Genomic DNA, 12,986 nt, shown 5'->3' with positions numbered 1-12,986 from the left:
TTAATACAGGAAAAATGAAATTTCACAGTGTAATATAATTTAAGTGAGATGTAAATATGGTTCTGCATATAAATAGTGAAATCATAACAGTGAAACAGTGTTACATTTGATCATGGCGGTGTTAAAGTGGTGGTAAATCTTATTTCAGTCAAATAACTGATTAATAGTCATGCCAGGGTCAAAATCACCAATACTGATATTGATACATTTTGTCATTCAAAGTGGCTGATGTGGGTCGAAGGCAGCCAAGTTCCATGATTCATGATGTGAATGCATAATTAATAGGCTAATTTGAAATAAACATTTATCTGCTAATTAATTTCTCAGATGAATATTAAAACACAAGGCAGTTTTAATGGCAGATTAACATTTATGACATGGATTCTCTGAACAAATGAGATGATCGCCGCAGTCATGCATCAGCAGGGGAGGTAATCGTGCATGCACTGATCTTCATGTGCTTACAACATGATCCTTCTCTGTTTCACTCAAATCTTTGTCCTTTTTCCAAGAAAATCTTTTTTTCCTTTTTCCTCACTTTTTTTGCGCTGTTGTCCAATTCCATCTTATCCGCATTGTCCTCACAGCTATCATGTGTGTATTTATGTATATATCAGTAATGACTACTAACACTTTCAAATGTGTATACCTGCACGTTCCACAGATCATTTCTCCCAAGATTGAAATAGGGCATGGTACATGGTATGGTGAATGGCTTTTCCAGTTTAGTCAGATATCTTATATGGCTACAGTGTATATATATATTATTAAATTAAAGAAATAATATAGATGGATGGGGTCAAAGTAGCTCAATGTGCTGTATGTGCTTGTACAAACTCATTTTGAATAAATGATCTACTCACTCGCCATCTACAAAAATATACACTGACTAACAGCATGTAACTTTAGTAGTAAAAATAACTGTGAAGGGAAGTCTGGAGCCTGTATGCAAAGCAATAAACACTCACAAACACATATACATATCTATATATGTATTTATACATTGTTTTTTTTTTGGTGCTTTAAAAAAAAGGATAAACAAACAATCACTGACAAAAACAAATGACTTGAGTTCAAAGCTCTTTATCTCAGTGTATCCAATAACTTGTTCTCTAGGGCACTAGATAGTGTCTTTCAACACTCTGCACACTGACTCACTGCCTCCAGTAATGACAGAGCAGATCAACTGATGTGGATCAGAACTCTTTAGTGTCAATCAAACTGATTTATGCCTCAAAGTATCATCGGAGATTTAGTGGAGATAATGCAACTGTTGTGCTCGTCAGCACAACACTATTTCACATAAAAAATAATTGTTTCAGCGAAATACAGTCCAATTTACATCTGATACAAATCATCAACATAATGGTTTTTTTTTATATATATGAAGTCATAATTGTTCAGGCTGTTGTACTTCTGTACTGCTTTATTGCCCATGTTACTTTGTGTCATTTTATTGCTTCTTTCACAGATGTGTTTGTCTTTCTGTTGACGTCACATTGTTTTTGCTGCTGCAACAATCTAATTTCCCACTGGATCAATAAAATTTCTTCACTTCTTCATTTCCTCTCAAGGTTTTCTTCAACAGATGCTGACATTTAAAGTGGATCTTACTTTTCTCTTAGCATGTCAGATGGCTCTTCATTAAAGTAAATCGCTGCCTTCCCCATCCAAAACCTGTTTAGTGTCAAAGACAGAGAAATTATCTTTTCAAATGTTGCAAGTATGGACAAATATTGTATAACATGACAAATGTATTTTTGTAGAATTAGACAGGTATCTTTTATTTCATCTTTACTATTCACTACTCATTTGTCAGTTACACACTTTACATGCTAAATATGGAAATACAGGAGGTTAACACAAACACATATAGTATCATTCATGTACTCGTGTTGTTGGATTAGACTTCTGGGTTATATTATCAGGTGTAGCTGATATATGTTCCCCTCAGCACATGACGCTGTATGTAAAAAGGCATTGCGGTTTTAAATCAGAACTAGAATCAGAAACAGGTTTATTGTCATGTAGGTTTCACAAACAAGGAATTTGTCTTGGTGTTTATTAAAATTCTAGAAGACATGAATACATGTACATGTGTTTTTTTTTAAACTGAAAAGAGCTGTACAGTTTGATCCCCGATAAAGTCTGTCCGTGACATTGTGTCCACCGCCGCTTGTTCTAGTGCATTACAGGAAAACCATTATACATTGCAGGAAAGAAAATGTAATTAGGAGGAAGTATTGCCCTAGGCCAGATGTGAGTAGTATGCAGCATTTACATATAAACATAATTAAACTATAGTAAGAAACATAATGAAAAAACCCCAATAAAAAGTATTTTTTGATGCAGAAGTCAACATCGGAAATCGGTTTCACTTACTATAATTCTACACATTCATCAAAGACTCACTCACCCACTGGGAGACAGTGAAAAAATAGACTACAAACTGCAATCTGTTTGATAATGAATAAACATGTGCTTCAATAACTCACTATATAAATGCATACATATTCTATTAAAAATCTTTTTTTTTTAGGTCTGGCAAGTTTTGGTTTAAATCAAGACACCTTTAATCCAACCCAAGAATCAACCTCATCAAAAATATTGTGTATTAAATGTATTTCTATGTATATATCTATGTGTTTATGTTTTCCAAATAAATGTCATAAAATGTCATGTAAGGTCACAGATTTAAACAAAGCAAGAAAAAAAAAATCCTCTCTTGGGTTTCATCTTGTGCGTTCTGCCTTTCTCTTCTTGCACGGGGAACGAGAACAGGCGTTACACAATTAAACATATCTGTATAGGGTCATACTCAAGAGGTTGCACTTTTACTATCTGCAGTTGCTACGGCAACCCATTCTCTTTGCAAGTCTCTGGTGAACCATTAAGCACACAGGAGCAGAGCTACAGTCCTTTTCATGTCCAAAAGAGGGCGCTCACTTCTTTCAGTACAGCACACACAGCATGATTTACTGAGAAAAGAGTGCAGCTCAATTGTAAAATGCTTATGAATTGTTTATAAAACCACCAGCAGTGTAGCAACTATTTGGTCATAAGGAACTCCCCTATTTATTTTAGTCTATCCTCCATCTACATTGGTGTAGTGTGTATATATATATATATATATATATATACATCATGCCTGTTTTGGAAGAGGGATCCCTCCTTTGTTGCTCTTCCTTTCCCTTAAAGGGTTGGTTTTATTGAGTGAATTCAGGGTCTGAGGTTACTTGCCTGATATGAGAGAGTGGGTGGATTCGGTGATATGCACCCAGGCAATAAGGTTAGTTCTAGAGCAGCCAAGTCAAGTCACAAGCAGAGCTTCACAGTGGCAACAGCAAATGAGCAGCGAAATCTGGCTTTAGCAGCCTATCTCTTAACATGGCAATCCCTGTGAAGATGTATGACACACAACCAAAGGCTATGCAGCAGCCGAGGTTTGTTCAATCGAAGTCTACAGAGATATTGGCAACATTAACCTTTCGAGTGTCTTTTTTTCTCCAGGTAAATATGCAAGTTAATGACTAAATAAGCAGGAGATTGTGTTGTTCTGCCCAAGGCCAGAATAGATTGTGCTGGCTTCACACATAAGAGAAGCAATTTACGATGTTTGTGATTTTCTAGGCTTAAAGTGACATTGCCCTCTCTTACATAGACTACTGCAAAAAGTCTGTTTTTATGAAATGCTGCACTTCAAGACTGAATAAGTAAAATTCATCATTATTTAATTCAAACTCTATGTTATATTTAACAAAAGTTGAATCAAAGTACAGTGACATGTACATGGCTGGCTTCTATACCTCTATTAATATTAACATATTTTGTCTCACACAGTAAACCATTAAGGATGTTAAATGTCATAACCACCAGGGGCTGCTGTCATGCCAGTTACAATCGGCCCAAACCTATACATTTAATGATATTCAACAATTCACCACAACCTATTTATTCAACAGTCCACAAGCAAAGACAAAAATGAGAGAAATATGAAACACAGTTTGACATTTACATTGATATACAATAGATTGATGTAACTGTTTCGACACAGAAGACCTTAAATTTTTATATTCCTGCAATATGTGTGCCTAATGGACCACACCAGAACAGGCTTGTAACTGCACACATGTCTATCACAATAAAACAACTGTCAATTAGTAAATTAACTTTTTCCTGCATTTATTTCAGGGTCATTTTAAAAATTCTGTGGCGAAATATTCCACAACAATGACTAGAAATTGAAAAGGCACACATGAGATTTTAGTGGAATGAGTATGTGTCCACTCAACACCCACAGACATCTGATATTTTTAGATCAAAGGTACATTCAACCTCCATATACTGTACTGTCCTTTCTGTGATTTTGGCATCCCACTAGAAGCATCCTAACTGTCCTAACTGCGCACAGTCAGGACCTGATATATGTCATGAATAACAAGCTTATAGTATTGTGTCATTGATGCTCAATATCATTCATTTAATGATATTTTTTGTTGTCAAATAGTATGCCAAACACAAAACAGTAAAAGTTGCCCATAATAATATCCTAGAATGAGTCAACTAACAGAAAAATTATTAATTTTACTGCAATGTACGCATAAATCAGCATTTTCACATTTGAGAACCTGAAACTATCATTTTTTCCCCACCATTTTTGGCTGAAAAATAATAACAAACAGATTTTCAAAATAGTTGCCGATTTATTTTCAGTTGACTGGCTAATCGACGATATGGCCTTTGAATGAGGCTAAATTTGATGAAAAAAATGAAATCAGGCTGCTTGTTCTCTAAAGAAACATCACAGCAAGGAGCCATAAACCATAAACCAAAGGGGCCAAGAGACACATAACCTGTCTCTTGTGTGTGTAATACACACATAAGAGACAGTGCTAATTGTATCTATAATGGAGAGTAACCTTTGAACTCTTTATATATATATGAAGCTTTTAGAGTTCAAAGGTCACACCTGTGACAACTGGCAGTCAGCCAGCATCTCAAAGAAATATATCACTCACACACTCGTAGTTTATCTGTCTGCCCTGGCTAGCCTGTTTCATCGTTTTTGTAAAATATTGCTTCAAACAGACAGTGACAAACTGACTCATTTTTATGTTTTCCAACTTGTGGGTGTTAGACAGTCAGAAGCTCAATTTTATATAATCAAATGTCAGCGGATAGTCTGTATACCCTCAGAGTTCCATATTAGATGATGCTGATGAAAAGATGCGAAACACAAACATCATTTTGTTGCAACTATTAGATTATGGTTTATTTCATACTGAGGGACTTCCACGTCTCCTCCTCCTCCTCCTCTTTCTTCTTCTACTTGTCATCTTGTTATTCTTTAGTTGGACATTTCTAAAGCAGCTCTTGCTCTGTTGGTTTAATTAAACATTTATTGAGTGAGGCAACATATTTTAGTCCAAATTCTCTTTTGCAGTAAAGAAAAAAGAGGAAAAATGCCTCTTTTTTAAGGGAATCAGAGAGTGGATAAAACAACCAAAAACAGATCAGAGCTATCAAAAGCATAGGATCACTTTAAATCAGACAAATCTGCAGGAGCTCTGGCCTTTAATGAATCCCATCAATGACTGAAAATCTTGTGACCTCTAAATTTACATTTTGAATAATCCCCTAATGTATCCATGAAATGAGAGACGTCTGGGGGCAGGTGATTATGCCTCAGTGGCTAGTCCTTTTCACTGGGATTTCCACTAGTGACTGGAATTAACATGGCTTAAATTCTCTCCGCCCCATAGCTAATTGAAACAAGTAATCTCTGGAGTTTGCCTTGCACAGAGGGACGGGGAGGGCTCAGCAGCGTAACATGTTATCCTCAGAGCAGACACGTTCAACAAGGCCGTCTCCCGGTGTACTGCAGCAGGAGGCAAAGCATGAATGGGTCTCTAGGTAGAAATAACTTTTTGTATCTATTCTCCACAGCTAAATAACTCACTTATTATACTAACCATGCTACACAGAAAAAGAACACTAGCTTGAGGAGCTGACAGATGGAAGAGAGCTGACTCTATGTGGGGTAATAAAGAGATGTAAAACACTCTGTTCAGTAAGTTTTTTTATTTTTTTTTATGTTTGCATGACTTATACGGTCCCCTAACAGCCCACAAGACTGCCAGTCAGTCTGGTCGTGTAGCTGAAATTTGCTCCAGCAGAGGTTGAGATGAATATTCAGAGGCTCAGCTGCCTCCAAGGCCCAGAGAGACATGGCACACACCCCTCCAAGGACCCCTCCCTTCCCTCATTTCTCCATACACACACACACACACACACACACACACACACACACACACACACACACACACCACTTCACTTTCCCTTGATGTGGTGGAGTCGGTCCAACACTCCACAGGTGTGACCCACTCAGACCTGTGAAAGCCTCCACACACACACACACACACACACACACACACACACACACAGCACAGCACACGGCCCCTGTGATCAGGAAGGCAGAAAGAAAGAAAGAAAGAGCAGCTGCGCATATACAGGAAGCAGAGGCAGAATTATCACCACCGAGCCTTCTATTGGACATCATAGAAAATGAATCAATCCCTCCTCCTGCAGGTTGCACCCGATGCCACAGTTAAACAGATTGATGAGGAGGTTCTTCGCCTCTCTTGCAACACACTTTGTAGACTTTTGAAGGTTAATAGCCAAAGGATTGAGCCATCAATCGTGTTAAAGCCTCAAATAACAACAACCCCATGCTTGTTTTAAAAAACTACATTTTCTGTTGAATAATGTGGTACATATACAGGCATGTCCTTGGACATGATTTCATAAGCTCTTGCTGCAGGATGTGGCTGCTGTCAGTCAGTGAAACACACACACACACACACACACACACACACACACACACACAGATAACAAGATTGAGTTTTCCCATTCACTGAGTGGACTTGATATGTTCGTCAGTGTCTACGCACTGTCAGCATCCCATGCGCTTTTGGGGACTCAACATGCTGCATAGGCTCTGCTGCAAACAGCACCTGTAAACGTTAGACTCGACCCAGAAGCGTCATATTTGCAACAATCACGCCACATCTTCTATTGTCAGCAGGAGGACTGAACTGATCTCGCCCAAATCTCATTGCAGATAATTTAATGGTTTCATTTGTTGCAAGTCCAAAATGATCTGGCAGACATCTTTATATATATATATATATAATAGTGCTCGAAATAGTGAGATATTTATAAAAAAATAATAAAAAAAAGCAGAGTTTAATTAGACTTAACTGTCAGTGCAGGCAGGCTGATTTCCTGTGCGTGTTTGTCACATCAGAGAGAAAAAAAATAAATGTGCAAAAAAACACGACACTGAAGGTGAAACACGAGGCAGCTAAAGCGACGTTGAGATTTAACAACTGGAAGCTTCATGTCATACTTTGACTATGCAGCCACTGCCAAAGCGCTGCTGGTATTACATGCTGTAATCTGGCATTCACACCTTCTTCTTCCTCCTCTCTCTCTCTCTCTCTCTCCCTATCCATTCATTGATGGTGCATTTCTCCCCTGATAAAGGCGGTGTGCTGCGATGCATTTCACATCAATCACATCCAGAGCACGGGGCGCATACAGTCTCTCCCGTCTATCAGCTGGAAAGTGCTCTCGCCTCGGGTGTGGGATGTGTGCTTCACCGCTCTATTATCCCGTTCAAATCTGATCTTCTCATCGCTGGAGCTGTATTAGTGTATGGCCACAGTGGACCTGCTGTTTGATTCCCATTCGCACACAGCCTAAAGTTGGGACTTGAGACTTTTTTTCAGCACCACTTTTTCCGCGGACAGCGCGCTGGCAATGGGTTTGGAGGATCGACGCAGCCTCGAGAAGAAGCGTGTGGATTCCTTTTGGATACTACTTGGAAACAATGTTTAGATATTGCTCAGGAAATCTTCCTTTCACACATTGATAGACAAAAACAAACCACAACAACCAAACACGATTTTTGCTTTGGATATGGGTCACTTCTTATAGAACGGATTCTTCGTGAGCAGAAGATAGGGTAAGTACCACACAAGCTACAAAAATGGGTCATTTACTGCAATCAAATGTTTTATTGTATTATTTTTTTTAATAAAAAAAAAAAACGTCGTGACTTAAATTTACTTGAAAATTAGGATCCTTGATACAAATCTGGACATGCATGCACATTTTTTTTTTTTAGTGCTGTTTAATACTTCAAGTCAATTCATGAGTCATAATGTTATGACAGTTTTTCAAAAGTAGATCTTCGGATTGCCTACAACAAGGGAGTGCAACGCCCAGGACTGTAGGTGTATTGATTGTTTTTACGCGTTAAGGCGCAGCGTCTTTTCGTGTGTGGAGCTGTGTGCCGTGCTGCGCTGCAGGGGCGCCTGAAGTCTCACAAAATATCATAAAAGAATGACCCAATATCCAAACAGCTGATTCTAGAGCTGTAACTGTGGGGTTTTTTTTAAACATTTTTTTAAACATAATTATAGTTACAGTTTTGTAAGCACAGATCAGACCAAACCCCATTGACAAAAATTCCAAACCAATCCATGCAAACAGCTGCTTCTTCATCCCCCAAGCTCCCCTAGATTTATCCAATCTCCACCTCTCTCCTCACCCCCCCTTTCCTCCTCCCTCCCTCCCTCCTGAAACAAGTTGAGTCACGTAGAGGAGGTGTGAATATGTGTGTAGGGTTTGGGGGGGTGGGTAGGGGTGGTGGTCTGTAGGGGTGGTGGTGGTGGTGGTGGTGAACGATGTGTGAGCTATTGATTGTCAGTCACTGTGCTGTGCAGATGTGCTGCCTCCTGGCAGTGGAAGCAAGATTGGAGACAGTGGTAGAACTGCTGATGTGAGACTGCTACTGTGTACCCCAAGAGGAAACTTTAATAGGTTACTTAGGCATGCGTGGTTGTTGCTTCAAGGCCATTATGTTGTTGACAGGGATGTATATTATGCTTAATTTGCAGGTACACTGTTTGTTGGTTGGTGTAAAAAAAGCTGGAGGAAGTGGTCAAGATACCTGACACACAAAGAAACCATGGTATTAATACTGCTTCCATTCCGGGCTGCTCCCTCAGGCCCTTTTGTGGGGCCAGAGATTAGCTTTGTGCTATCTTAACTCTCATAGCTTCGATTCATGGTGGTGTGGAGAGGGGGGGACTTACAGCCAAGAGGGGAAATGTTCCTCATATCAGTGGGTAATTATCTAAAGAGTCTGACTCAGCAAAAGAGAGATTTTAATTCAATCTCATCCAGCCGCTGAGCTCCCACGAGATGGATTTTATGTCTCGTGTTGGGTTATTCTTGTTGGCATGTTCTTCACAACTGCAGTGACTGATAGCCTACCTGGATCTAGCTACAAAGCATGCTTAAGAAATCTCCCCCAGAGAGAAATTGGGAGGAATACTCTGTGTGTAGATTGCAGCTGGCACTGAGGTGCAAGGCTTATTCAAACAGCCTTAGATTTACTTTTCCAAGCTTTGCCTGGCTTATCTTGTCCTCAAGTTAGTTTAGCAAGTGCAGACTCAGCGTAAGACCCCTGGTTTGCCTGCTGCTAAGTTCTCGTTAATATGTCATGGGCCAAAGTGTAAGCATCCTTCAGGGGATACAGTAGCATTGCCTCGTTCTCTGCTCAATAATACACAAGCACACAGCAGCACACTGTAGATTTTTTTGCCCTGAGAATACAAATGCTTCTTTACATTCAAGTCTGTTGGCAAAGGGGTCAAATAATGAACACATTGAAATGATGATCAACAATCCAAGAGGAGATGGATGCAGGGCTTGATCACGTTCCCCAGTCCGTAGAGATTCTCCAGTATCCACTGTAGCTGCTGCATGGATCCAAAAGCAAGACTCCAACAAATAAACGTGTGCACCGTTTTCCAAAACAGACCCGTGCTGAAATTCCCAATAGACCTCTGTTGTTCCCTTTTTTTATTTCACAAAGGCTTTAGCTGGAAATGAGGAAGTATGCGTGTGTGTTTGTGTGCGTGCAGTGTACAGAGCAGGTTCCAGCTTCATTCTCCTCCCGGCAGACGCCATCTGCTCACTGGGGAGGTTTTCCAAACAATCCCATAGTAAAGACAGGGGAAATGAGGAACATGGCAACACAACAAACAAATCATGCTCGGTTGTTTTTTGTTCCTTTTAAAATGAAAAACAGGTCACATAATCTAAAAGATAATACATGAGTAAATAAAACTCCCTTCACTTCGTGTTGCATTAGCTTACGTATATATACACACACGCACACACACATGTAATTTATTACCTTTTTATGTAGTAGGATCCATAAATGGATACTTGGTAAACATGGTAAAAGTTAATCATGTATAAAAATGTTCAAATAGATCAAACTGATATTTGGGTTTACAGATCACCAACTGGCCCCTTTATTAGATACACTTGCATGATCCAATGTGATCCAACACAACAACTACCATAAATTTACTTTCCCAAAGCTTTTAATGTTTCAGTTTTTGCCTACATGTTGCAGTTTATATTGGTGCATTATATTGAGAGGTGTTTTTAATATTTTGGCCACCCCCTTTACATACATGAGAGGGCCATAACATTAGAAACACCTCTCAATAAAATGCTTCCTAACAGCCCCCACTAAGACCTCAATAATAAACATAAAGTAGAATTATTACCTCTCTGACAGTGTCAACAAAAACGTAAAAATGATAAGCTTCATAAAAGTAGTGTTTATGGTAGAGTTGTTGTGTTGGATCGCATTGGATTGTACAAGTGTATCTAATAAAGTGACCAAATCAATAATCAGTAGTAGTAGTTCATGAAGACACTGACAGAGAGGATGTCAAATGTTTCAGCTGATGGATGGAAGTTAAATGTTTGTGCTTGTAACAGTTAATTACAAACAGTCACTATTATCTCCTTTCAGTTTTTGTGCATCAGGTTATAAATTCAGAGTAAAGAAACAGGTAGAAATTACACCTTCAAATAGCATTTTAATGTCGGTAATACATCTTTTGAAGTAATTTGCTACCAAATATTGACTTCCACTGACTTAGTATGTACTTCACACATAACATGGATTCGGCCCCTATTATTTTCCTGACATGTCATTAATTCTGAACTAGTGTGGAAAACGATTGGATTTCGAATTATTAACAACGTAGAGAAACAACAACAGAAAGATCCAGACGACGGATGTTGTGTATTTCCTGAGTCATCATACACACGGATTCTTCCTAGGGCAGCGTTGTGTGAAATGGAGCGTGAAATGAGTGCACTTAACATCTCTGCAGTGGATTATACACATTATCTTACACTAGGGTTCGAGAGCATCTTGCCTCTCGCCTGTGAATCTGTCATCAAGTTACACCTTTACTCAAGCCAATTTAATGTTCCCTCTGCGCCCAAGTCCATTTGTTCAATCAATCCATGCCAGGAGTTCAAGACACGAGTGAAATATCTCAAGATAATTGAACCTACTTGGAGCATCACACAGGATTTGCTTCATTAGCCACTGATCACCCAACTGACTGACTTTTAACCTGTCTAAACTTTCTTCTCATCATTAGTTTGTCACCAACTACTCATCTAGGTTGTAGTATGCCTGTCACATTAATAGAAGGGTATAGGGGTGTGCTTTTATATGAATAATGAATAAACACTACTACTGAAGTAAAAAATTCAGCTCACAGCACTTTGACACCTATAAAAGCAATTATCGCTAATGCACCATGCGTTTTAGGGGCTGTTTTGTGTTTTTAATTTGAATAAGGCAAGCATGGTGGACCTGGTGGCACATGGATATTATCATTACTATATAAATGTAATGGGGTTTAAATTTGGGTTTAAAAAAAGAAAAGAAAAAGTATGTTAAGAAAAGTGCTTGCTGTGTATCAGCTCTGCCCTGGTGTATAGTACTGAACTAAACCTACAATAGCATAGTATAAAAACGCTCTGTGCTTAAACGCATACTAATTTTTCTATTGTGGGGATAGGCAAATAAATAAATAAACATTTAAGAGGTACTACCTTTTCATATTTTCCAGAATGTTAATATTAATGTACACAAAGCAGCATTTTGTCCAACAATGATGCTTAATGTTGATATTTATTGGAGTAAAGGTACATATAGAATGAGAAAAATGACCAGTTGGAAGGAATTGAAAATGTGGACAGCTACAAATACAAGACGAAGAAGAAGAAGCAACTCTTACTATAGTGGACCATTATTCAGCAACCGTACAGGGAGCACTGGACCCACATCCCACAGATAGAGATATCACTCTTTTACTTTCTCCACCATAAGTGGCCTCAACAGACCAAACTGCAGTGGGGAAGAAAGCATTACATTTCAAGGGTAAAAGTAATCAGATATCACAGATAAAGACACATGTTCACAAGTTGGATAAATGATGTGCCCACAGGTCCATATTTCCTGAAAATTACTGTAACATAGTCAGTCTTATTCTCTCAGGGTTGTCAAAAGGCCTTCTGGGGGACTGAGACTGTGTGGAAGCACAGACTGTAGTAGAAGTAGATGAGACAGGTGGGCTGAAAATGGGCACAGAAAAAGGACTTTGAATAAAACAAACTGATACAAGAAATGCCTTCTATCAATGATATTTTTTGGACACTTTGGGCCAGTAGAAATCGTTATGACAATGCTCGCGATGTCATGTTAGCGCACTTTGTGTGGGAAGCTCAAATGTTGTACTGCTCTGGTATATCTGAATTTGACAAATCATTATCATTTCACCTATGCCCGATTGATTAGGAACTGAAAAGACAACGGGTGGTGAAAACCAGGAGCAAGACAACAGCTAAAGTTAGCATTCAACCACTTCCTAGCTAACATTAACATTTGAGAGTGGGTTACAATAAAAAAAGGCATAAATAAATTCTCAACGCACATCTTGGACACATTTATTTAAGTCAGGAAACTAGATGTAATGAAGCTTGAAACAAAACGTTAATTGTTCTGCTGTCTCTTCACATGACCTCAGAACGTT

The 12,986-nt window shown here is 38.8% G+C and overlaps 1 protein-coding gene across 1 annotated transcript in view; it reads left to right on the top strand.

The window, feature by feature from the left end:
• The first annotated feature begins 7,259 nt into the window (after positions 1 to 7,259).
• LOC104928308 (metabotropic glutamate receptor 4-like) overlaps positions 7,260 to 12,986 on the top strand; it is a 153,576-nt gene continuing 147,849 nt past the window's right edge. Inside the window, exon 1 of the mRNA XM_027279098.1 lies at positions 7,260 to 8,026. The gene's annotated coding sequence lies outside the window, so the exon portion shown is untranslated. The remainder of the gene's footprint in view (positions 8,027 to 12,986) is intronic.

Source organism: Larimichthys crocea, chromosome VI (genome assembly GCF_000972845.2).
Source record: "Larimichthys crocea isolate SSNF chromosome VI, L_crocea_2.0, whole genome shotgun sequence".
Taxonomy (NCBI): Eukaryota; Metazoa; Chordata; class Actinopteri; family Sciaenidae; genus Larimichthys; species Larimichthys crocea.
This window is presented reverse-complemented; position numbering and strand designations above follow the sequence as displayed.